The 25087-nt window shown below is 40.2% G+C and overlaps 1 long non-coding RNA gene across 1 annotated transcript in view; it reads right to left on the reverse strand.

Annotated features, from left to right (window-relative positions):
- Positions 1 to 12405: 12405 nt before the first annotated feature.
- The window catches only part of LOC141080609 (uncharacterized), a 63094-nt gene continuing 50412 nt past the window's right edge, over positions 12406 to 25087 (reverse strand). The window contains exon 4 of the long non-coding RNA XR_012228973.1: positions 12406 to 12710. This is a non-coding gene — a long non-coding RNA (uncharacterized lncRNA). The remainder of the gene's footprint in view (positions 12711 to 25087) is intronic.

Consider the following 25087-nt stretch of genomic DNA (forward strand, 5'->3'; position numbering starts at 1 on the left):
GCATACATATGTCCAGACTCTTATCCCATTCTTCCGTAAAATCTGAGTCCATGGGAAATGGAGAATCAAAAACTAACCTTAGCCCCCGTGGGCAAATGTTCTCCTCCAAATAGATAGATAAAAAACGGGCATCCAAATTATAGTATAGTTCTTCCTTCATAGCCTCTTTCAAATTCGTGAAGATTTTCCGGAATAAATTAGTCTCTTCATCCTTAAAGACCTCCGTAGTTTCCTCATTCTGAGCTGTATATCCAATATTCCCGATAGTCTGTAGGATTAGCCGTTCCCTTGATGAAAGCCTGTTTTGGAAATATTCCATCCTTTTTCACTGAAACGGACCCTCTGCTGCTTAATCAACCAAAACACCGGCCGAACTTTCCAGGAACCGCCAGAGAATTTCAAGGTTATTTTCACTAGAAGGTTGAAACAAAAGCGCAATAGGGTCTTATCCGGGTAAAATGCTCAATTACTGAATGTATTAAACTCACCTTCTCAAAGATAAAATAAAGCTTGTATAGTGAGTCAGCCTGCTGCACGTCCAACGGTCCACAGCGGAACCGTACCACAATTCAATAAGGAAAAAATTCTTGGACTTTGAGTGCGCTGCCAGACGAATTCAATAACCACACAAGGTTAAAAAAGTTAACCCTTTAATCCCTACGCGTTTCGAAGCGTAACGCTTCTTCTTCAGGGGTAGATACATGACTACAGAGAGCTGTCATCACATTTATACATACAGGATTCAAATTTGGCGCCCTCAGAAACACGAGGAGCGCCGCTAAGGTCAAAGATCAAAGTAATTCAAGCATCAAGAGTTCATAAAGGTTAAACATTCTCTAATAAAAAATGATTAAAAATAAATCTTTATTATGTTTTACAGATAAAAGAAAAAGAAGAAAAGAAAAAGGATGATAAAAAATATATAAAGAAAAACGAGAAAAAAATGTAAAATGAACCCACGACGTGATGAAGAAAGAAAAAAGGAATCAAAGTCCAGCGAACACACCGCTACACCAGGGAGAGTGTTTGAATTTAAAAGAAAATTTGTAATCCGACCATTGGTATGAGTCTCACAGAAAGATATTTATAAAAGTGATAATTAAATAGTAAATGTATATGTATGAATAAAAATACGCTAATGAAATTGATGTGAAAAAAATTAATAAAGATGAAAATAAAAATAAAAATAAAAATAAAATGTGTCACTAGTTATTTAATTCAAATTCCATGAGAAATCCGTGGCGTGAACTGGAAGACAAAAGGAAAAAAAGGAACAAAGAAAAAAGAAAAAACCGAAAATGGAAGAAACCATGATCGAATACCGCTGAAGACATATTAAAAAATATTATATATATTAAAAAGAAGTCACCCAGAACAAAAACTAATTATTATAAAAATCTGTATGAAGATATTTTTTGAACAGAAAAACGCATAATTAATTTCATTTCAGCAGTCTATTCGAAATGCGAGGTTCTAATAAAACGAACCAGAGGAACAGAGAAAAATTGTAAGAAACGAAAAAATGCAAAATAATGACCAAAAAAAGGAAAATTAACACCTTAGTTTCCAGAACAATGTCCCATTGTAAGGAATATGAACGAAAACAATACGTAAAAAGTAAAAATTACGTCAAAAATGAATGAAAATATTATTAAATAAAAATGTTATTATTATTAATATGAAACAAAAACGTATAATAGATAAAATAATTTGAGGGATATATATACCCGTATTGGCCATAATAAATGAAGATTATAGTATATATAGGTAGGATTAACCCACTAAGAGGGTGTAGAAAATGTACAAGGAAAAAATATACATATATATATAAAATATATATATACCTAAAAAGAGAGAAATTATTTAATATTATAAACCATTCACCCCCAAATGAAAGAAAGGAGAAAAGACCACATATGTGAAACGTGTAGGAAAGGAATATACACCAAAATCAAAAATTAATAAAATATATAAGACATATAAAAAAATAATAAAAACTCATAAATGTACCTGATAACAAAAAACAATAGGTAGATTAATAAATTAGTGAACATTTAGGGATAACTAAGAAAATATCAAAGAAACACTTCAGAAATTTCATTTAACCCATTAGGTTTCAGAGTATTCAACCTATAAATCCAGAAGATTTCTTTCCTGTTGAGTTGTCCTATCCTATCAGGATGGTTGAAGGGAATCTGCTCGATGGGACTAATTTTTAATCCATGAGGGTTTTTATCATGTTTTAATGAGAAATGTCTAGACAGACCATGCAAAAGAAAACCCTTTTTAATATTATGTCTATGGGAGTTCATTCTAAGATGTAACGGTTGTGTGGTTCTCCCCACATATTGTCTCCCACAGTCACACTCAATTAGATAAATGACATATTCAGAAGTGCAGTTAAGGAAATCACGGATAGGAAAAGATTCATCTGTAGTAGTGGATCTAAAATATTTCATTCTATGTGTAATATTACTGCAACAAGCACAATTTTTCTTTCCACACCGAAAAATACCCTTAGGTATATTATTGGTAATCACTCGAGTTTCTGTCTTATTTTTTAAAACGACTGGGGGCTACAAAATTTTTAATATTAGGAGCCCTCCTAAAAGTAATCATTGGATTATTAGGGAGAATTTTTCGCAGAAATGAATCATTAAGTAAAATGTGCCAGTTTTTACAGAGAACTCTCCTGATTTCCTTGTTCTCTAGGCAATATTGAGTTATGAAATTAGTAGTGTATTTATTCTTATCTATTTCGACTTCTTCTTTTCTTCCGTTAATCAAGGAGTTCTGAGACATATTAAGACATCTATTATAGGCATTTGTTACTAATTTCTCAGGATAATTCTTCTTATTAAATCTGTTCATCAGGATTTTTGCTTGATCTTTATAATCCCCTACATCTGAACAATTTTTTCTAATCCTTCTATATTGATTATCAGGAATGTTCCTGAGCCACTTTCCATAGTGACCACTATTGAAAGGAATATAGCTGTTGGTATCAACGTTCTTAAAAAATGTTTTGGTTGCAATAAAATTATCTTTAATAAAAATAGTCAAATCTAAAAAGTTAATTTCATTACTGTCAAATGTTGAGGAAAAAGACAAACCCCAATTATTCATGTTAAGATCATGAATAAAATTATGAATATCATCATTGCTGTTATCCCATATAAAAAAGAGGTCATCAATGAATCTTTTATATAGAATTATATTGTTATACCATTTGGATTTAAAAATATGTGACTCCTCAAAAATACCCATGAAAATATTAGCATAGGTTGGTGCGACCTTAGAGCCCATCGCAGTCCCCAGCTGTTGATGATATAAACTACCCTCAAAAGTAAAAAAATTATTTTTTAAAATGAATTCCATGCCTTTTAAAATAAAGTTTTTTTGTGCCTTGTTAAGTCTCTTATCACTTATTAAAACTTTGTTAAAACAAGCCAACCCCAAAGTATGAGAAATATTGGAATAAAGTGACGATACGTCCATACTTAAAAATATAAAATTAGGTTTCCATTCGATATCATAAAGATATTGTATTAAATCAGTTGAGTCCCTGATGAAACTTTTCAGTGATGGGATATGTGTAACCATGATTCTATCTATAAAGTGAGATAGGTTACTAGTAACTGAATCTATACCCGATATAATGGGTCTCCCCGGTGGATTTTCTAAATTCTTATGGATCTTAGGTAAATGATAAAAAAATTGTGTGCGAGTCCGTACAAATTTTAAAAATCTATATTCATTATTATTAAAGATATTATTATCTTTTCCTTCCTGAATTAATTTATCATAATTGATTTTAACACTAGGGATGGTTTCAAATGAAGTTTTCTTGTAGTACCTGGGATCAGATAAGATTCTATGGGCTTCATTACAATAGTCTGACCTATTCTGCACGACTATACCACCACCTTTATCCGCTGAGCGAATTACTATATCGGGATTAGTTTTTAAGGATTCTAAGGCCAATTTTTCAGTTTTAGTTAAATTGGGTTTAGTTTTTACAGATTTTAATTCCTTAAATTCTTTCTGTACAATAGCATTAAAAACTTCCAGGTGATGACCTCTACTTTCAATCGGATAAAACTTGGTCTTAACCGGTACGTCTAAATGAAACCCATCAGGATCTATAGTGTCATTATTAGATGAATCAATATTAATGCTTTTTTGAACAGGAATGGATTCCTTTATTAAAAAATGCCTTTTCAGTGTCAATTTCCGGATAAAAACTTGCAAATCAAGAAAAAGGTTAAAATCATTAATTTTATGTGTTGGACAAAATGTTAGTCCCTTAGATAGGACACTAGTTTCATCTTTAGTTAAAACATAGGAAGATAAATTAAAAATGTTATTACTGCCATCATCTAAGTTTACATCACTTTTAGTCTTAATTAAATTTTTACTTTCCCTTTCTTTTTTTCTCCCCCCTCTGGTTCCTCTATAGGATTTTTTCTTTTCCCGTTTTTTGGTGAAAAGAATTTTTTTATTTCCGTATTTTTCAAAATTCGGGGTAAAAAAGGAACCGTAGCATTGTTGTCTAAATTGGTATTATCAATCAAAACAGTTTCATTAGTTGGAGTGCTGGATATATCATTATCATAAATCGAAAAATCAAAGAGGGATTTTTGTGTGCACTCTGGAAATTCGATAAGAGCAGGTGATGGGATGACTACAGGGATAGGTGTAATAATCTTAGTTTTACCAATGATAGGATTTGCGGAATCAATGAGATTTTTACTCCCGTTAAATCCTTTCACTTGTTCCTTGATACTATCTAGTTGTTTTATAGCATTGATTAAAGGTGCTGTCATCTTCGTAATTTTTAACTGAGGCGATTTTAAAAGAACATTACCCACATTTCCTCCATTAAATTGCTCTTGTGCTGGGAAAAGACCATTATCCTTCATAGTCTGTAATTTAGTGCTAGGGTCAGTCATACCAACTTTATCAAAAACGTCAGAAACTTTTTTGTTGCCACATGTATTTGATTCATTGCCATTACTAACCACAGTATCAGTTCGATTTATGTTCCCTTTACCCACTATATTTTTATTCTTAGTTTTATTCTCATTAAAAATCCTGTAATCCTCTCTATCCCTTTGCAATTTCTTAGATTTTTTTAAAATGGTCTCATGTTCAACCTGCATCACATGCGTTATTACATTTGAATTAATTTTTTTATATTCCGGATGTTTAAAAAATGGGATCAGTTCTTTAGAGAAATTCAACACCTTATCTGCCGCTAGTTCAGCAAGCTTAGATCTCTTCTTATATAGTAGCAATATCATTCTATGCATACATATGTCCAGACTCTTATCCCATTCTTCCGTAAAATCTGAGTCCATGGGAAATGGAGAATCAAAAACTAACCTTAGCCCCCGTGGGCAAATGTTCTCCTCCAAATAGATAGATAAAAAACGGGCATCCAAATTATAGTATAGTTCTTCCTTCATAGCCTCTTTCAAATTCGTGAAGATTTTCCGGAATAAATTAGTCTCTTCATCCTTAAAGACCTCCGTAGTTTCCTCATTCTGAGCTGTATATCCAATATTCCCGATAGTCTGTAGGATTAGCCGTTCCCTTGATGAAAGCCTGTTTTGGAAATATTCCATCCTTTTTCACTGAAACGGACCCTCTGCTGCTTAATCAACCAAAACACCGGCCGAACTTTCCAGGAACCGCCAGAGAATTTCAAGGTTATTTTCACTAGAAGGTTGAAACAAAAGCGCAATAGGGTCTTATCCGGGTAAAATGCTCAATTACTGAATGTATTAAACTCACCTTCTCAAAGATAAAATAAAGCTTGTATAGTGAGTCAGCCTGCTGCACGTCCAACGGTCCACAGCGGAACCGTACCACAATTCAATAAGGAAAAAATTCTTGGACTTTGAGTGCGCTGCCAGACGAATTCAATAACCACACAAGGTTAAAAAAGTTAACCCTTTAATCCCTACGCGTTTCGAAGCGTAACGCTTCTTCTTCAGGGGTAGATACATGACTACAGAGAGCTGTCATCACATTTATACATACAGGATTCAAATTTGGCGCCCTCAGAAACACGAGGAGCGCCGCTAAGGTCAAAGATCAAAGTAATTCAAGCATCAAGAGTTCATAAAGGTTAAACATTCTCTAATAAAAAATGATTAAAAATAAATCTTTATTATGTTTTACAGATAAAAGAAAAAGAAGAAAAGAAAAAGGATGATAAAAAATATATAAAGAAAAACGAGAAAAAAATGTAAAATGAACCCACGACGTGATGAAGAAAGAAAAAAGGAATCAAAGTCTAGCGAACACACCGCTACACCAGGGAGAGTGTTTGAATTTAAAAGAAAATTTGTAATCCGACCATTGGTATGAGTCTCACAGAAAGATATTTATAAAAGTGATAATTAAATAGTAAATGTATATGTATGAATAAAAATACGCTAATGAAATTGATGTGAAAAAAATTAATAAAGATGAAAATAAAAATAAAAATAAAAATAAAATGTGTCACTAGTTATTTAATTCAAATTCCATGAGAAATCCGTGGCGTGAACTGGAAGACAAAAGGAAAAAAAGGAACAAAGAAAAAAGAAAAAACCGAAAATGGAAGAAACCATGATCGAATACCGCTGAAGACATATTAAAAAATATTATATATATTAAAAAGAAGTCACCCAGAACAAAAACTAATTATTATAAAAATCTGTATGAAGATATTTTTTGAACAGAAAAACGCATAATTAATTTCATTTCAGCAGTCTATTCGAAATGCGAGGTTCTAATAAAACGAACCAGTGGAACAGAGAAAAATTTTAAGAAACGAAAAAATGCAAAATAATGACCAAAAAAAGGAAAATTAACACCTTAGTTTCCAGTTTCTTCATACAGATTTTTATAATAATTAGTTTTTGTTCTGGGTGACTTCTTTTTAATATATATAATATTTTTTAATATGTCTTCAGCGGTATTCGATCATGGTTTCTTCCATTTTCGGTTTTTTCTTTTTTCTTTGTTCCTTTTTTTCCTTTTGTCTTCCAGTTCACGCCACGGATTTCTCATGGAATTTGAATTAAATAACTAGTGACACATTTTATTTTTATTTTTATTTTCATCTTTATTAATTTTTTTCACATCAATTTCATTAGCGTATTTTTATTCATACATATACATTTACTATTTAATTATCACTTTTATAAATATCTTTCTGTGAGACTCATACCAATGGTCGGATTACAAATTTTCTTTTAAATTCAAACACTCTCCCTGGTGTAGCGGTGTGTTCGCTGGACTTTGATTCCTTTTTTCTTTCTTCATCACGTCGTGGGTTCATTTTACATTTTTTTCTCGTTTTTCTTTATATATTTTTTATCATCCTTTTTCTTTTCTTCTTTTTCTTTTATCTGTAAAACATAATAAAGATTTATTTTTAATCATTTTTTATTAGAGAATGTTTAACCTTTATGAACTCTTGATGCTTGAATTACTTTGATCTTTGACCTTAGCGGCGCTCCTCGTGTTTCTGAGGGCGCCAAATTTGAATCCTGTATGTATAAATGTGATGACAGCTCTCTGTAGTCATGTATCTACCCCTGAAGAAGAAGCGTTACGCTTCGAAACGCGTAGGGATTAAAGGGTTAACTTTTTTAACCTTGTGTGGTTATTGAATTCGTCTGGCAGCGCACTCAAAGTCCAAGAATTTTTTCCTTATTGAATTGTGGTACGGTTCCGCTGTGGACCGTTGGACGTGCAGCAGGCTGACTCACTATACAAGCTTTATTTTATCTTTGAGAAGGTGAGTTTAATACATTCAGTAATTGAGCATTTTACCCGGATAAGACCCTATTGCGCTTTTGTTTCAACCTTCTAGTGAAAATAACCTTGAAATTCTCTGGCGGTTCCTGGAAAGTTCGGCCGGTGTTTTGGTTGATTAAGCAGCAGAGGGTCCGTTTCAGTGAAAAAGGATGGAATATTTCCAAAACAGGCTTTCATCAAGGGAACGGCTAATCCTACAGACTATCGGGAATATTGGATATACAGCTCAGAATGAGGAAACTACGGAGGTCTTTAAGGATGAAGAGACTAATTTATTCCGGAAAATCTTCACGAATTTGAAAGAGGCTATGAAGGAAGAACTATACTATAATTTGGATGCCCGTTTTTTATCTATCTATTTGGAGGAGAACATTTGCCCACGGGGGCTAAGGTTAGTTTTTGATTCTCCATTTCCCATGGACTCAGATTTTACGGAAGAATGGGATAAGAGTCTGGACATATGTATGCATAGAATGATATTGCTACTATATAAGAAGAGATCTAAGCTTGCTGAACTAGCGGCAGATAAGGTGTTGAATTTCTCTAAAGAACTGATCCCATTTTTTAAACATCCGGAATATAAAAAAATTAATTCAAATGTAATAATGCATGTGATGCAGGTTGAACATGAGACCATTTTAAAAAAATCTAAGAAATTGCAAAGGGATAGAGAGGATTACAGGATTTTTAATGAGAATAAAACTAAGAATAAAAATATAGTGGGTAAAGGGAACATAAATCGAACTGATACTGTGGTTAGTAATGGCAATGAATCAAATACATGTGGCAACAAAAAAGTTTCTGACGTTTTTGATAAAGTTGGTATGACTGACCCTAGCACTAAATTACAGACTATGAAGGATAATGGTCTTTTCCCAGCACAAGAGCAATTTAATGGAGGAAATGTGGGTAATGTTCTTTTAAAATCGCCTCAGTTAAAAATTACGAAGATGACAGCACCTTTAATCAATGCTATAAAACAACTAGATAGTATCAAGGAACAAGTGAAAGGATTTAACGGGAGTAAAAATCTCATTGATTCCGCAAATCCTATCATTGGTAAAACTAAGATTATTACACCTATCCCTGTAGTCATCCCATCACCTGCTCTTATCGAATTTCCAGAGTGCACACAAAAATCCCTCTTTGATTTTTCGATTTATGATAATGATATATCCAGCACTCCAACTAATGAAACTGTTTTGATTGATAATACCAATTTAGACAACAATGCTACGGTTCCTTTTTTACCCCGAATTTTGAAAAATACGGAAATAAAAAAATTCTTTTCACCAAAAAACGGGAAAAGAAAAAATCCTATAGAGGAACCAGAGGGGGGAGAAAAAAAGAAAGGGAAAGTAAAAATTTAATTAAGACTAAAAGTGATGTAAACTTAGATGATGGCAGTAATAACATTTTTAATTTATCTTCCTATGTTTTAACTAAAGATGAAACTAGTGTCCTATCTAAGGGACTAACATTTTGTCCAACACATAAAATTAATGATTTTAACCTTTTTCTTGATTTGCAAGTTTTTATCCGGAAATTGACACTGAAAAGGCATTTTTTAATAAAGGAATCCATTCCTGTTCAAAAAAGCATTAATATTGATTCATCTAATAATGACACTATAGATCCTGATGGGTTTCATTTAGACGTACCGGTTAAGACCAAGTTTTATCCGATTGAAAGTAGAGGTCATCACCTGGAAGTTTTTAATGCTATTGTACAGAAAGAATTTAAGGAATTAAAATCTGTAAAAACTAAACCCAATTTAACTAAAACTGAAAAATTGGCCTTAGAATCCTTAAAAACTAATCCCGATATAGTAATTCGCTCAGCGGATAAAGGTGGTGGTATAGTCGTGCAGAATAGGTCAGACTATTGTAATGAAGCCCATAGAATCTTATCTGATCCCAGGTACTACAAGAAAACTTCATTTGAAACCATCCCTAGTGTTAAAATCAATTATGATAAATTAATTCAGGAAGGAAAAGATAATAATATCTTTAATAATAATGAATATAGATTTTTAAAATTTGTACGGACTCGCACACAATTTTTTTATCATTTACCTAAGATCCATAAGAATTTAGAAAATCCACCGGGGAGACCCATTATATCGGGTATAGATTCAGTTACTAGTAACCTATCTCACTTTATAGATAGAATCATGGTTACACATATCCCATCACTGAAAAGTTTCATCAGGGACTCAACTGATTTAATACAATATCTTTATGATATCGAATGGAAACCTAATTTTATATTTTTAAGTATGGACGTATCGTCACTTTATTCCAATATTTCTCATACTTTGGGGTTGGCTTGTTTTAACAAAGTTTTAATAAGTGATAAGAGACTTAACAAGGCACAAAAAAACTTTATTTTAAAAGGCATGGAATTCATTTTAAAAAATAATTTTTTTACTTTTGAGGGTAGTTTATATCATCAACAGCTGGGGACTGCGATGGGCTCTAAGGTCGCACCAACCTATGCTAATATTTTCATGGGTATTTTTGAGGAGTCACATATTTTTAAATCCAAATGGTATAACAATATAATTCTATATAAAAGATTCATTGATGACCTCTTTTTTATATGGGATAACAGCAATGATGATATTCATAATTTTATTCATGATCTTAACATGAATAATTGGGGTTTGTCTTTTTCCTCAACATTTGACAGTAATGAAATTAACTTTTTAGATTTGACTATTTTTATTAAAGATAATTTTATTGCAACCAAAACATTTTTTAAGAACGTTGATACCAACAGCTATATTCCTTTCAATAGTGGTCACTATGGAAAGTGGCTCAGGAACATTCCTGATAATCAATATAGAAGGATTAGAAAAAATTGTTCAGATGTAGGGGATTATAAAGATCAAGCAAAAATCCTGATGAACAGATTTAATAAGAAGAATTATCCTGAGAAATTAGTAACAAATGCCTATAATAGATGTCTTAATATGTCTCAGAACTCCTTGATTAACGGAAGAAAAGAAGAAGTCGAAATAGATAAGAATAAATACACTACTAATTTCATAACTCAATATTGCCTAGAGAACAAGGAAATCAGGAGAGTTCTCTGTAAAAACTGGCACATTTTACTTAATGATTCATTTCTGCGAAAAATTCTCCCTAATAATCCAATGATTACTTTTAGGAGGGCTCCTAATATTAAAAATTTTGTAGCCCCCAGTCGTTTAAAAAATAAGACAGAAACTCGAGTGATTACCAATAATATACCTAAGGGTATTTTTCGGTGTGGAAAGAAAAATTGTGCTTGTTGCAGTAATATTACACATAGAATGAAATATTTTAGATCCACTACTACAGATGAATCTTTTCCTATCCGTGATTTCCTTAACTGCACTTCTGAATATGTCATTTATCTAATTGAGTGTGACTGTGGGAGACAATATGTGGGGAGAACCACACAACCGTTACATCTTAAAATGAACTCCCATAGACATAATATTAAAAAGGGTTTTCTTTTGCATGGTCTGTCTAGACATTTCTCATTAAAACATGATAAAAACCCTCATGGATTAAAAATTAGTCCCATCGAGCAGATTCCCTTCAACCATCCTGATAGGATAGGACAACTCAACAGGAAAGAAATCTTCTGGATTTATAGGTTGAATACTCTGAAACCTAATGGGTTAAATGAAATTTCTGAAGTGTTTCTTTGATATTTTCTTAGTTATCCCTAAATGTTCACTAATTTATTAATCTACCTATTGTTTTTTGTTATCAGGTACATTTATGAGTTTTTATTATTTTTTTATATGTCTTATATATTTTATTAATTTTTGATTTTGGTGTATATTCCTTTCCTACACGTTTCACATATGTGGTCTTTTCTCCTTTCTTTCATTTGGGGGTGAATGGTTTATAATATTAAATAATTTCTCTCTTTTTAGGTATATATATATTTTATATATATATGTATATTTTTTCCTTGTACATTTTCTACACCCTCTTAGTGGGTTAATCCTACCTATATATACTATAATCTTCATTTATTATGGCCAATACGGGTATATATATCCCTCAAATTATTTTATCTATTATACGTTTTTGTTTCATATTAATAATAATAACATTTTTATTTAATAATATTTTCATTCATTTTTGACGTAATTTTTACTTTTTACGTATTGTTTTCGTTCATATTCCTTACAATGGGACATTGTTCTGGAAACTAAGGTGTTAATTTTCCTTTTTTTGGTCATTATTTTGCATTTTTTCGTTTCTTACAATTTTTCTCTGTTCCTCTGGTTCGTTTTATTAGAACCTCGCATTTCGAATAGACTGCTGAAATGAAATTAATTATGCGTTTTTCTGTTCAAAAAATATCTTCATACAGATTTTTATAATAATTAGTTTTTGTTCTGGGTGACTTCTTTTTAATATATATAATATTTTTTAATATGTCTTCAGCGGTATTCGATCATGGTTTCTTCCATTTTCGGTTTTTTCTTTTTTCTTTGTTCCTTTTTTTCCTTTTGTCTTCCAGTTCACGCCACGGATTTCTCATGGAATTTGAATTAAATAACTAGTGACACATTTTATTTTTATTTTTATTTTTATTTTCATCTTTATTAATTTTTTTCACATCAATTTCATTAGCGTATTTTTATTCATACATATACATTTACTATTTAATTATCACTTTTATAAATATCTTTCTGTGAGACTCATACCAATGGTCGGATTACAAATTTTCTTTTAAATTCAAACACTCTCCCTGGTGTAGCGGTGTGTTCGCTGGACTTTGATTCCTTTTTTCTTTCTTCATCACGTCGTGGGTTCATTTTACATTTTTTTCTCGTTTTTCTTTATATATTTTTTATCATCCTTTTTCTTTTCTTCTTTTTCTTTTATCTGTAAAACATAATAAAGATTTATTTTTAATCATTTTTTATTAGAGAATGTTTAACCTTTATGAACTCTTGATGCTTGAATTACTTTGATCTTTGACCTTAGCGGCGCTCCTCGTGTTTCTGAGGGCGCCAAATTTGAATCCTGTATGTATAAATGTGATGACAGCTCTCTGTAGTCATGTATCTACCCCTGAAGAAGAAGCGTTACGCTTCGAAACGCGTAGGGATTAAAGGGTTAACTTTTTTAACCTTGTGTGGTTATTGAATTCGTCTGGCAGCGCACTCAAAGTCCAAGAATTTTTTCCTTATTGAATTGTGGTACGGTTCCGCTGTGGACCGTTGGACGTGCAGCAGGCTGACTCACTATACAAGCTTTATTTTATCTTTGAGAAGGTGAGTTTAATACATTCAGTAATTGAGCATTTTACCCGGATAAGACCCTATTGCGCTTTTGTTTCAACCTTCTAGTGAAAATAACCTTTTGCAAACTAAACATTCCCAAATCCTGCAACCTTTCCTCATAAGACAGGGTTTGCAGACCGGTCACCATTCTGGTCACTCTTTTCTGAACTTGCTCCAGTTTGTTGATGTCTTTTTTAAAATGTGGTGCCCAAAACTGGACACAATATTCCAGATGAGGTCTGACCAAAGAGGAGTAGAGGGAAATAATGACTTCACGTGATCTAGACTGTATGCTTCTGTTAGTACATCCTAGAATTGCATTTGCCTTTTTTGCTGCTGCATCACACTGTTGACTCATATTCAGTCTGTGATCTATTAGTATACCCAAGTCTTTTTCACATGTGCTGTTGCTTAGCCCTATTCCTCCCATTCTGTATATGCTTTTTTCATTTTTATTGCCCAGATGTAGTACTTTGCATTTTTCCCTATTAAAAACCATTCTGTTAGTTGCTGCCCACTTCTCCAGTTTATTTATATCTTCTTGAATCCTCTCTCTCTCTTCTCTAGTATTAGCTATTAGAGTTGAGCGAAACGGGTCGAAAAAATTCAAAAGTCGCCGACTTTTGGCAAAGTCGGGTTTCATGAAACGAAACCCGACCCTAGGATGAGGTCGGCCACGAGGTCGGCGACTTACGCGCCAAAGTCGCGTTTCAAAAGTTTGTTTTGCGCTCTTTTTCAGCCAATCAGGATCCACGGACACTGTGGGCAACGTGATGACATAGGCACGGGTCACCACCATCTTTCAGAAGGGCATGCAAGTGATTGGCTTGCTTTGGTGGGCGTCACAGGGGGTATAAAAGGGCGTGCACGCCGACCGCCATCTTACTTCTGCCGATCTTAGTATAGGGAGAGGTTGCTGCTGATTCTGTAGGGAGAGCGTTAGGCAGGGAAGAAGACAAAAAAACTGCTTCTGCTGCTAGCGATTTGGCCTGCACAACACACCAGTCACTGTGTGTGCAGTGCAAGGGGAGGCTATATAGTGGTGTATCAGTGGTGTTGGTTGTTGGGCTGCCTTTTAAGGCTTCCTGACAGGCTGGCATTGCTGTTTACCCACTGCTCCGCAAACTGCTTTTTTAAAAGCAATCCCAATTTTTTTTTTTTGTCCTGCTGAGAAGAAAAAAAAACTGCTTCTGCTGCTAGCAATTTGGCCTGCACAACACACCAGTCACTGTGTGTGCAGTGCAAGGGGAGGCTATATAGTGGTATATCAGTGGTGTTGGTTGTTGGGCTGCCTTTTAAGGCTTCCTGACAGGCTGGCATTGCTGTTTACCCACTGCTCCGCAAACTGCTTTTTTAAAAGCAATCCAATCTACCTTATCCTCTAGTCACTTTTGTCACAGCTGTGCCATCGAGCCTGTCACATAGCGCTCAGATATTCATTGGGCCTCACACAATCCAAAAGTGTCCAGTGTCCAAAAGTGTGTGCAGAGATTCAAAATCTCCCTTATCCTCTAGTCACTTTTGTCACAGCTGTGCCATCGAGCCTGTCACATAGCGCTCAGATATCAGTGGGCCTCACACAATCCAAAAGTGTCCACTGTCCACAAGTGTGTGCAGAAATTCAAAATCTCCCTTATCCTCTAGTCACTTTTGTCACAGCTGTGCCATCGAGCCTGACACATAGCGCTCAGATATCAGTGGGCCTCACACAATCCAAAAGTGTCCACTGTCCACAAGTGTGTGCAGAAATTCAAAATCTCCCTTATCCTCTAGTCACTTTTGTCACAGCTGTGCCATCGAGCCTGTCACATAGCGCTCAGATATCAGTGGGCCTCACACAATCCAAAAGTGTCCAGTGTCCAAAAGTGTGTGCAGAGATTCAAAATCTCCCTTATCCTCTAGTCACTTTTGTCACAGCTGTGCCATCGAGCCTGTCACATAGCGCTCAGATATCAGTGGGCCTCACACAATCCAAAAGTGTCCAGTGTCCAAAAGTGTGTGCAGAGATTCAAAATCTCCCTTATCCTCTAGTCACTTTTGTCACAGCTGTGCCATCGAGCCTGTCACATAGCGCTCAGATATCAGTGGGCCTCACACAATCCAAAAGTGTCCACTGTCCACAAGTGTGGTCAGAGATTCAAAATCTCCCTTATCCTCTAGTCACTTTTGTCACAGCTGTGCCATCGAGCCTGTCACATAGCGCTCAGATATCAGTGGGCCTCACACAATCCAAAAGTGTCCAGTGTCCAAAAGTGTGTGCAGAGATTCAAAATCTCCCTTATCCTCTAGTCACTTTTGTCACAGCTGTGCCATCGAGCCTGTCACATAGCGCTCAGATATCAGTGGGCCTCACACAATCCAAAAGTGTCCAGTGTCCAAAAGTGTGTGCAGAGATTCAAAATCTCCCTTATCCTCTAGTCACTTTTGTCACAGCTGTGCCATCGAGCCTGTCACATAGCGCTCAGATATTCATTGGGCCTCACACAATCCAAAAGTGTCCAGTGTCCAAAAGTGTGTGCAGAGATTCAAAATCTCCCTTATCCTCTAGTCACTTTTGTCACAGCTGTGCCATCGAGCCTGTCACATAGCGCTCAGATATCAGTGGGCCTTACACAATCCAAAAGTGTCCACTGTCCACAAGTGTGTGCAGAAATTCAAAATCTCCCTTATCCTCTAGTCACTTTTGTCACAGCTGTGCCATCAAGCCTGTCACATAGCGCTCAGATATCAGTGGGCCTCACACAATCCAAAAGTGTCCACTGTCCACAAGTGTGTGCAGAAATTCAAAATCTCCCTTATCCTCTAGTCACTTTTGTCACAGCAGTGCCATCGAGCCTGTCACATAGCGCTCAGATATCAGTGGGCCTCACACAATCCAAAAGTGTCCAGTGTCCAAAAGTGTGTGCAGAGATTCAAAATCTCCCTTATCCTCTAGTCACTTTTGTCACAGCTGTGCCATCGAGCCTGTCACATAGCGCTCAGATATCAGTGGGCCTCACACAATCCAAAAGTGTCCAGTGTCCAAAAGTGTGTGCAGAGATTCAAAATCTCCCTTATCCTCTAGTCACTTTTGTCACAGCTGTGCCATCGAGCCTGTCACATAGCGCTCAGATATCAGTGGGCCTCACACAATCCAAAAGTGTCCAGTGTCCAAAAGTGTGTGCAGATTCAAAATCTCCCTTATCCTCTAGTCACTTTTGTCACAGCTGTGCCATCGAGCCTGTCACATAGCGCTCAGATATTCATTGGGCCTCACACAATCCAAAAGTGTCCAGTGTCCAAAAGTGTGTGCAGAGATTCAAAATCTCCCTTATCCTCTAGTCACTTTTGTCACAGCTGTGCCATCGAGCCTGTCACATAGCGCTCAGATATTCATTGGGCCTCACACAATCCAAAAGTGTCCAGTGTCCAAAAGTGTGTGCAGAGATTCAAAATCTCCCTTATCCTCTAGTCACTTTTGTCACAGCTGTGCCATCGAGCCTGTCACATAGCGCTCAGATATCAGTGGGCCTCACACAATCCAAAAGTGTCCAGTGTCCAAAAGTGTGTGCAGAGATTCAAAATATCCCTTATCCTCTAGTCACTTTTGTCACAGCTGTGCCATCGAGCCTGTCACATAGCGCTCAGATATTCATTGGGCCTCACACAATCCAAAAGTGTCCAGTGTCCAAAAGTGTGTGCAGAGATTCAAAATCTCCCTTATCCTCTAGTCACTTTTGTCACAGCTGTGCCATCGAGCCTGTCACATAGCGCTCAGATATCAGTGGGCCTCACACAATCCAAAAGTGTCCAGTGTCCAAAAGTGTGTGCAGAAATTAAAAATCTCCCCTGTCCTATAGACACCTTGTACCTTGTTTTACATTACTATATAGTTTGTTGGATTTTGTCTACATTTCTACCAAAAATGAGGAAGGGTGGTGGAAGAGGCCGTGGAATTGGGCGGGGGTTGGCAGCTGGTAATGATGGTGTTGGTGGTGGATCTGATGGTAGTGGCAAGAGCAAAATAGGACCGAATGCAGGAGGTGCTGACCCTGCGTCATCGTCTGGCTACATAAGGCCTCGAACGCTTAGTTTTCTAGGAGTTGGCAAACCGCTTTTAAAGCCAGAGCATCAGGAAAAAGTTTTGTCTTACATTGCTGACTCAGCCTCCAGCTCTATCGCCTCCTCTTCTTCAGTTGTAAAAAGTAAAAGCACTGAGTCGTCATTGGAGGCTCATGTTCATGAACCACACCTTTCCTTGTGTCCTTCACCCCAACCAAGATTGAAGGATGACGCAGGCCATACTACTGATTACTCCATGGAGCTGTTTTCACATACCATGCCTGGATTATCAAGTGAAATGGTGAATTACCAAGGCCAAGATGAATCTGACATGGAGTGCACTGATGCACAGCCGCTGATGGATGATTCTGCTGGTACATTCACTCAGAGCACTACATTGTCCTCGCAGTGTACAGAGCCAGATTCTGACCCTGATGAGACTCAGGTGCCCCTTCCCGCACACTATACCACCATACACGGTGACACAGAGGAAGGTGCACATGACATAGAAGAGGAGGTGATGGATGACCCAGTTGTTGACCCAGATTGGCATCCATTGGGGGAAGAGGGTGCTGCTTCCAATAGCTCAGATGAGGAGCATCCACAGCAGACATCGACATCGCAACAGCTGTTATCTGGCAGGCCCGGAGCACTCCAAAGACAGGTTCCAAACATCAAAAGAGTTGCTGGACAGCTTGTCCAGAGGGTCAAAAGATCACAGCGTGCTAGGCCGCAAAATGTCTGCCAAAGTAGGAAGAGTGCAGTGTGGCACTTTTTTGAACAAAATCCTCATGATCAGGCCAAGGTTATCTGTAAGAAGTGCGCAAAGACCTTTAGCCGAGGGAAAAATCTGAAAAATTTGAATACCAGTTGCATGCTTAGACATTTAACCAGCATGCACTTGCAAGCATGGACACAACACCAAACCTCAAGTGCCACATGTGCAACTGATCACAACAAAGGTAGTCAGCAACGCTACAATGTTTCCCCCACTGTAAGCCCACCGGTTAGCACAGCAGCAAATGTTGAGGTGTCGTTGCAAGACCACAGCAGTCAGGGAATCCCACTGTTATATCAACGAAAGACTGATTCTAGGCCATCAGAAAGAACACCAACTCCATCACCATCATCAACCCTCTCTCAGTCCGCCCTGTCCACCGCTACTTCCACCATATGCAGCTCTCAAGTCCAGCTCACCCTCCCAGACACTATGAGTAGGTCAAGAAAGTACTCAGTCTCTCATCCGCGTACACTGGGTTTGAACGCCCACATTGCCAAACTAATCTCGTTTGAGATGATGCCCTTTCGGTTGTTGGAAAGCACAGCTTTCCGCGAACTCATGGCCTATGCAGTACCACGCTATGACCTACCCAGTCGCCACTTCTTCTCTCGCAAAGCCATCCCAGCCCTCCACCATCATGTGAAAGACCGCATTGTCCATGCACTCAAGCAGTCAGTGAGCGGAAAGGTGCACCTCACAACTGATGCATGGTCCAGTCGGCATGGCCAGGGCCGTTACGTGTCCATCACTGCGCACTGGGTTAATGTGGTGGATGCAGGGTCCACAGGGGACAGCGGTGGTGGGACAGTGCTGCCTAGCCCACGGTATAGGAAACAGTTGGCTGTAGGCGTTCGACCCTCCTCCTCCTCCTCCTCCAGAAGCGAAAGCTCGTCCACAGAGCGCAGTCGTACGAGCACTCCATCTGCAGCTGCCACTGTTGCACACGATGTGTCCCCCTATCGAGCAGCTAGTGGAAAGCGTCAGCAGGCTGTGTTGCAGATGATGTGTTTGGGCGACAGACACACCGCCGAGGTGCTGGCCGAGTACTTGTAGAGACAAACTGAGTCATGGCTGGTGTCATGATCTCAGTGCGGGTTTGACTCGCACACGTGGGGTTAATGTTTGGAACCAGTGCTGATGACTGGCATTTCTGGGGTTAAAGGTTGTGATCCCGATGCAGGCTTACCTGCACACCTGGGGCTATGATTGTGGCCTCTCCCTGGTTCTGGGGGAGGCTTCCTATAGCCTCAGGACGCTCCCATCCCTGTCAGTTATACTCTTGCCCTTGGCATTTGTGTGGTGACCCCTGAGTGTGTTTGTGCTGTGTTCTGGTTACTTGATTCTCTGTGTATGACTCGGTCTGTTCTCTGGATATCGCTTTGGATTCTGCCTGGTACCTCCTATGTCTGTTTGGTTTTGATCTCTGCTTGGCCCTGATTATCCGCTCTGTCTCATCCCTGGTACTGTACTGTGATCCTGTGTATGACCTTTGGCTTTGTCTGACCTCCCGTCTGTTTATTCCTCCTGTACCTCGTTTAGCACTGCTTCTGTACTCAGGACACGCGCACTGGCTCTATGAGCAAGTGTAGTGCGGTGTCTCTGACATTATAACTGAAAGTCTGCGCAAAGGACACATACGTCCTTCAGTCTCACCTGTGGCGGCAGGTTTCTTTTTTGTAAAGAAAAAAGATGGCGGGTTACGTCCCTGTCTCGACTTCCGGGAGCTTAATCAAATTACTGTACGGAATACATACCCCCTTCCGTTGATTCCCGATTTATGTAACCAACTATCAAGGGCAAAGTGGTTTTTTAAACTGGACCTTCGGGGGGCATATAATTTGATAAGGGTCCGAGAGGGGGATGAATGGAAAACCGCGTTCCTCACGACCGAGGGACTATTTGAAAATTTAGTCATGCCGTTTGGTCTTACCAACGCCCCTGCCATATTTCAGAATTTCATCAACGTGGTATTCTCGGATCTCATAGGTTGTTTTGTCGTTATCTACTTAGATGATATTTTGATATATTCCCCCGACAAGTATTCTCATTTGGAACATGTACGAACTGTGCTCCAAAGGCTGAGAGAAAATCATTTGTATGCCAAATTGGAAAAATGTGTATTCTGTGTACAAGAGTTGTCCTTTTTGGGGTTAATTGTATCCGGTGAGGGTTTTCGCATGGACCCCAAGAAGGTGCAGGCCATTGCGGATTGGGTGCAACCCCGAGATCTTAAGGGTCTTCAGCGCTTCTTGGGGTTCGCCAATTATTACCGCAAATTTATCCGGGGGTTTTCGCAAGTGGTCAAACCTCTCACGGATCTAACATGCAAAGGTGTGGATGTGAGAAATTGGTCCTCGCTCGCAAAAGCGGCCTTTGTGACGCTGAAAAAATGTTTTATGTCTGCTCCTGTGTTAGTGCAGCCAGATCCGTCCAAACCATTTGTCGTGGAAGTGGATGCCTCTGAGGTGGGGGTGGGGGCGGTGTTGTCCCAAGGGCCTGCCACTCTAACCAACCTCAGGCCATGTGCTTTCTTTTCCAAGAAGTTCTCTGCTGCGGAAAGAAATTACGACGTAGGCAATAGAGAGCTTCTTGCGGTCAAATTGGCGTTTGAAGAATGGAGGCACTTTTTGGAGGGGGCCAGTCACCCGGTTACGGTGATCACGGATCACAAAAATTTGTTGTACATTGAGTCTGCTAAAAGACTAACGCCCAGACAAGCCCGTTGGTCACTTTTTTTTTCCCGTTTTCAGTTTACAATTACATTTCGTCCAGGGTCTAAGAATGTCAAGGCTGACGCCTTATCACGCAGTTTTCAGCCGGTGTCGCCCCCTGAGCCACCGTCCTCCATTCTTCACCCTGGGGTTGTGATAGCAGAGGTCTCATCTGAATTGGAACGGGAGATTCAGGGGGCCCAGTCGCAGGCCTCGGCGGCCAAGCCGGAGGGGAAGTTGTTTGTCCCAGAGCAACTTCGCCTGAAACTCTTGCAGGAGTTCCATGATTCCAAGCTGAGTGCTCACCCTGGTATTTCAGCCACACGTCTGGCGGTGGCTAGGATCTTTTGGTGGCCTACCCTTGGTTCGGACATAAAAAAATTCATTGCTGGTTGTGGGGTCTGCGCTCGTTCTAAAAGCTCTCATAGCCGGCCGGCAGGGGAGCTGATACCCTTGGCAGTGCCCGAAAGGCCATGGACTCACTTATCCATGGATTTTGTTACCAATCTCCCTCCATCTAAGGGTAATACAGTGGTATGGGTAGTGGTGGACAGGTTTTCTAAGCAGGCTCATTTCGTACCCCTGTCCGCACTACCGTCAGCTGAGACGTTGTCCAGGTTGTTTGTGCAGCATGTGATCCGGTTGCATGGGGTACCCCTGAATGTGGTGTCTGATCGTGGTGTGCAGTTTGTGGCTAAGTTTTGGCGTGCTTTCTGCAAAAAATTAGGTATGTCTCTGTCCTTTTCGTCTGCATACCATCCTCAGAGCAATGGGCAGACGGAGCGCACTAACCAGTCCCTGGAACAGATCCTCAGGTGTCTAACCTCTGCTAGACAGAGTGACTGGTGCGATGCACTGCCGTTAGCTGAATTTGCCTTCAATAGTCGGGTGAGTCAATCCACTGGTAAGTCCCCTTTCTTGATTAACTATGGGTTCAGTCCTCATTTCGGTGAGTTTTCTCGTCTGGATTCGGGGTGCCCTGGGGCTGAGGACTCTGTTCAGCGGTTAAAAAATACATGGGCAGAAGTCCAGCGGCGTATATCCAGGTCTCAAGGCAGATATAAGTATTTTGCGGACAGGAAACGAACACCTGGTCCCATGTTTCGGGTGGGAGAGAAAGTTTGGCTCTCCACGCGAAACATTAAGTTAAAGATTCCATCAGCCAAGTTAGGACCCAAATTCATTGGCCCGTACAAGATTGTGGAAAAAATCAATCCAGTGGCGTATAGGCTGTGCCTTCCACCCTCTTTCAAGATCCCTAACGTCTTCCACAAATCTCTACTGAAACCTTTTGAAGCAGTCCGGGGAGACTCCGAGTCTGCTGCTTCTCCTGTTTTGGTCGAGGGGCAGGTGGAGTACGAGGTTGGTCATATCGTAGATTCCAGGTTGGTACGGCGGTCGGTACAGTACCTGGTTCATTGGAAGGGGTATGGACCGGAGGACAGGTCCTGGGTACCGGCCCGGTTGATGCATGCTGATCGCCTGGTACGGGCTTTCCATGCTAAGTACCCGGGCAAGCCTGGGGGTCCAGAGTCCCCCCGTTGAGAGGGGGGTACTGTCATGATCTCAGTGCGGGTTTGACTTGCACACGTGGGGTTAATGTTTGGAACCAGTGCTGATGACTGGCATTTCTGGGGTTAAAGGTTGTGATCCCGATGCAGGCTTACCTGCACACCTGGGGCTATGATTGTGGCCTCTCCCTGGTTCTGGGGGAGGCTTCTTATAGCCTCAGGACGCTCCCATCCCTGTCAGTTATACTCTTGCCCTTGGCATTTGTGTGGTGACCCCTGAGTGTGCTTGTGCTGTGTTCTGGTTACTTGATTCTCTGTGTATGACTCGGTCTGTTCTCTGGATATCGCTTTGGATTCTGCCTGGTACCTCCTATGTCTGTTTGGTTTTGATCTCTGCTTGGCCCTGATTATCCGCTCTGTCTCATCCCTGGTACTGTACTGTGATCCTGTGTATGACCTTTGGCTTTGTCTGACCTCCCATCTGTTTATTCCTCCTGTACCTCGTTTAGCACTGCTTCTGTACTCAGGACACGCGCACTGGCTCTATGAGCAAGTGTAGTGCGGTGTCTCTGACAGCTGGGCTGACAGAGTACTTTCAGCGACAAACTGAGTCATGGCTGGGCAGTATACATCTTGAGGCAGGCAAGGTAGTTAGTGATAACGGCCGTAATTTTGTGGCAGCCATAGCCCTTTCAAAACTCAGCCACATACCTTGCTTGGCTCACACCTTGAACCTGGTGGTGCAGTGCTTCCTCAAAAATTATCCGGAGTTAACAGCCCTGCTCCAGAAGGTGCGAAGACTGTGCGCGCACACCCGCCGGTCGCCTGTACACTCCGTTCGTATGCAGAAGCTGCAGCGATTGCTCCACCTTCCCAACCACCGCCTCATTATCGACATTGCAACAAGGTGGAACTCCACCCTGCACATGGTGGAGCGGCTGTGCGAGCAGAGGCAGGCCATAATGCATTTGTGGGAGGATACACAGCCAGGCACTATGAGAGCAGACATGGAGTTGACAGGTGTGCAGTGGTCGAAGCTGAAAGACCTTTGTAAAGTCCTTCAGTGTTTTGAGGGATGCACACGGCTGATAAGCGCAGACGACGCCATCCTAAGCATGAGCATCCCACTTATGCGTCTGCTCATGCAAACTTTGACGCACTTTAAGGAGCAGGCGTCTGCAGCCAATGTTGATGAGGAGGAAGAGGAGGAGGGAATCCTTGATGACATTCAGCCATTGTCTGCTCAGGGACCTCTCCTGGACGAGGTGGAGGAAGAAGAGGAGGAGGAGGAGGATGATGGGGATGATTACTTAGGGGAGGAGGATGCATCTCGTGGGGCAAGTGAAAATGTTGGCGTGGCAAGGTCTGGTACAGGGTTTGTGCGTGACTGGAGGGATGTGGATTTGCCAGAAAGTGCTCCTCCACCCAGCACTCGCAGTGCATCATTGACACCGGGAACATTGGCCCACATGTCAGATTATGCCTTGCGGATCCTAAAAAGGGACCCCTGCATTGCCAAAATGATGAACGATGACGACTACTGGTTGGCCAGCATCCTGGATCCACGCTATAAAGGCAAATTACAAAACATCATGCCACAGGAGAACCTTGACCTAATATTGGCTAATAAACAAGCAACTCTGGTAAATCGGTTGCTTGAGGCATTCCCAGCACACAGCAGCGGTGATGGTTCTCACACGAGCCGTACGGGCCGGGGGCAGCTTGGCAGAGGTGTTCGTGGTGCACACAGCAGAAGTGGCGTTGGAGACAGGGGTTTCATGACAATGTTGTGGACTGATTTTTCAAATACCGCTCACACAACTGGTAATACTGCATCGATGGAAAGTGACAGGAGACAGCAGTTGTCAACTATGGTTACAAACTACTTTTCCTCCCATATCGATGTTCTCCCACACAGGTCATTCCCCTTTGACTATTGGGCCGCTAAACTGGACACCTGGCCTGAATTGGCCCAATATGCCTTACAGGAGCTCGCTTGCCCAGCTGCAAGTGTGCTATCGGAATGAGTCTTCAGTGCAGCTGGATCAATCCTGACAGAAAAAAGGACCTGTCTGTCAACCCAAAATGTGGATGATCTAACCTTCATTAAAATGAACCACGCATGGGTTTCCAAGGATTTTGTCCCACCTTCCCCTGATGACACATAGGGTGACAGAAAAATGGCTTGCTTTGGTCCACCTCATCCTGGTACTTCACCTATTTCGCCTTTTGCATCAGCTGAATGTCCAACATCAACATATGCCACTTTCTAAAACTCCCTAACTGTGCTGCCTCCCCTCCCATGGCCGGGGTCACCACCTACCGCACGACACCGTGCGAGTGCCGTTGCCCTGGACAGGTGGGTAGGCCGACTCTTGGGCGCGGGCACTGGCACAGGGTCCCTCATAGTGCAATCAAGTGTCTCTGACGGTGGTGGTGCACACCCGCCGTCAGACACACCGCTGTACTATGAGGGGCCCAGTGCCAGTACCGACGCCCACGAGTGGGCCCCCCTTGCTTGGGCAGGGCCCCAGCATTTGCAATCTTTACCTCTCCCTGCTCCTCCGCTGTGTAATCTGGGCCGTCAAATCCATACTGTGCCTGACACCGTCTGAGCCTGCCTCCTGAGACATATATTTTGAATGTGTACGCTATCCATACATGTTATCCAGGGATACAGTACCCTTTCTAACCTTTGTGCAATCACGTGCAATCCATACTGGGCCTAACACCGTCTGAGCCTGCCTCATGCTGTATAGACATATATTTTGAATGTGTACGCTATCCATACATGTTATCCAGGGATACGGTACCCTTTCTAACCTTTGTGCAATCACGTGCAATCCATACTGGGCCTAACACCGTCTGAGCCTGCCTCATGCTGTATAGACATATATTTTGAATGTGTACGCTATCCATACATGTTATCCGG

This window comes from Dendrobates tinctorius, unplaced genomic scaffold (assembly GCF_039654945.1).
Source record: "Dendrobates tinctorius isolate UK_male_01 unplaced genomic scaffold, ASM3965494v1 ptg000016l, whole genome shotgun sequence".
NCBI classification, from domain to species: domain Eukaryota; kingdom Metazoa; phylum Chordata; class Amphibia; order Anura; family Dendrobatidae; genus Dendrobates; species Dendrobates tinctorius.